The sequence below is a fragment of the Neodiprion pinetum genome, unplaced genomic scaffold (assembly GCF_021155775.2).
Source record: "Neodiprion pinetum isolate iyNeoPine1 unplaced genomic scaffold, iyNeoPine1.2 ptg000056l, whole genome shotgun sequence".
NCBI lineage: Eukaryota > Metazoa > Arthropoda > Insecta > Hymenoptera > Diprionidae > Neodiprion > Neodiprion pinetum.
In genome coordinates, this window is record NW_027184485.1 from 90,001 (window position 1) to 92,500 (window position 2,500).

The following is a 2,500-nucleotide window of genomic DNA, read 5'->3' on the forward strand; positions in this document are numbered from 1 at the left end:
CCACCGACCGGACACTGGCGGGCGGCCGATAAACGGCGGGGGCTCAAGGGTGGGGGGGGGGGTTGCCAGCCCTCCCCACTAACTTTCAGCAGGCCCGCACATAAAAAGAATAAAAAGCAGAACCCGCCGAGTGCCTCAGCCCGGCGGGCCTGCTGAAACAAGTACCCGGGGGGAGTTAGCCGATCCCCCGGAGGTGGCTGTGGGGGTAGTGGACGACCCCACCCCAGCCCCTGATAATGAACCGCACCCTATTGACCCTGAACCAGCACCCGAGCGGTATGCCTGCGGTGACTGCGAGCAGGACTTCGCTACGAAGCGAGGGCTTGTAGTTCACCGCAGGATACGACACCCTGTGGAAGCTAACGCGGCCATCGAACTGCCCGGCGCCAAGCTCAGGTGGAGGCATGAGGAACTGCGGATGATGGCACGGGAGGAGGCTCAGGCCACCGAGCGGGGAGTGAGGTTTATAAACCTCCACCTCCTCGCTCTGGTCCCCGGTAGGACCCAGGAGGCAATTAAAGGAGTCCGGCGCCGGCCGGACTACCGAACAATGGTCGAGGCAGCCCGACGAGACCTTGAGGCTGCCCATACGCCCCCTGGGTCCCCTGCCAGATTACGGGGACGAAGGAGCCGCTCCATGCCATCACCGCGTCAACGCTCTCCCTCCGCAGATCCAGCAAGGGTACCACCACCCACCCCAGCGGCACCTGCTCCCGCTACTCCTTGGGGGCAGGACCTTGCCGGAGCTATACGTCGTCTAATCGAGATAGCCCGGCAAGAGGAGCATCATCGTGCCAACGAGTTGGCCGACATCGCTGATGATGCTCTGAATGGCGGAAATACTGACGCCGCCATAATTGAATGGTTAGGCAGGGTATTTCCCCCTGCAGCCGCTGCAGCTGGATCTAGGCGCCGCGAGCCGGCCGCGAACCCAATCCGCCAGAGGAACGGAAAGCCGCCGTCGAGGAGGACACTGCGCCGTCGAGAATACGCCAGAGTCCAGACCGGGTGGAAAAACAATAGACGTCACGTGGCTCGGGAGATCCTGGAAGGGGGCCCCAGTTCGACCAACCATACACTGGATGAGTTGGTCGCGCACTGGGGCCCACTGTTGGGGCACCCCTCAAGGGAGTACCCAGGTCCTTCCAGGATCCCGCCTGAGAAACCCGAGCTATGTTACACGTGGGACCCAATCTCCGCTGAGGAGATTGATGTCATCCAGGTCCCCGTGTCGTCATCACCCGGTCCAGACATGGTCACGGCGAGGCAGTGGCGCGCGGTGTCGTCATCTATCCGCGCGCTCCTCTATAATATCGTCATGCTCAGGGGGGGATTTCCTAGACAACTCCTGCAGAGCCGGACAATCTTCATCCCGAAGAAAAAGGTACCGGAGAACCCTGGGGACTACCGACCGATTTCGATCGGTTCGGTAGTGGTTCGACAACTTCACCGCATCCTCGCTGTCCGCCTTAGATCAGCCAACCTAACCGACGATCGGCAGCGTGCCTTCATCGCGGCCGATGGTACATCCGAGAATATGGCCGTCCTAGATTCCATCCTATGGACGGCCCGCACGCTGCGACGCGAGTTGCACGTGGCCACCCTCGATGTTGCTAAGGCATTCGACACGGTGAGCCACGCTGCGCTCGCGACGATCGTCGGACAGCTCGGCCTACCAGCTGGTCTGGTAAGCTATGTGGTCGAGCTGTATAAAGGTGCTACCACCAGGCTGGCGGCGGACAGAAGGATGTCCCAACCGGTACCTGTCCGGCGCGGAGTCCGGCAGGGAGATCCCCTCTCACCGATTCTCTTCAACCTGATCGCAAATAAAATTCTTGCGGTCGTGCCCTCTGAGGTCGGGTTCAACCTCGAAGGCGAGCAGGTTTCATGTCTCGCCTTCGCGGACGACCTGACCATCATAACTGCATCAAAATGGGGGATGCAGAGGGCACTTTTGAGGGTTGAGGAGACGGCAGCGAGCATGGGGCTGACACTCAATGCATCCAAATGCACTGCTCTGTCTTTGGTGCCTGCCGGTAAGGCGAAGAGGGTCAAGACCGTGGTCGAACCACTATTTCGGCTACGGGACGGCCCTCTGACCCAAACCGGCGTGCTCCAGAGATGGACGTATTTGGGTGGCGAGTTCAGCCCCGGGGGGCTTACGACTGTCGAGGCCGAGCTTGGAGCGGAGCTAAACTACATCACCAAAGCTCCGCTCAAGCCGCAGCAACGAATAACTATGCTGCGGCTCTTCCTGCTGCCCAGGGTCTACCACCTTCTGGCCCTGGGTAGGACTACGGCAGGAAGGCTCAAGTCCCTCGACACTCAAGTCAGGCGCGCCGTTCGCGCCTGGCTTAGGCTCCCCGACGACTCGGCGGTTGGTTATTTCCACGCCTCAGCGGTGGATGGCGGATTGGGTATTCCCTCCCTCACCACCCTTATCCCAGCAATGGTCATCAGCCGCCTTGGCGGACTGAACCAGAGCAGTCTCCCCGCGGCC

At 61.1% G+C, this 2,500-nt stretch overlaps 1 pseudogene; it reads left to right on the forward strand.

Annotated features, from left to right (window-relative positions):
• LOC124224049 (large subunit ribosomal RNA) overlaps nucleotides 1-2,500 on the forward strand; it is a 7,666-nt pseudogene that overhangs the window by 2,938 nt on the left and 2,228 nt on the right.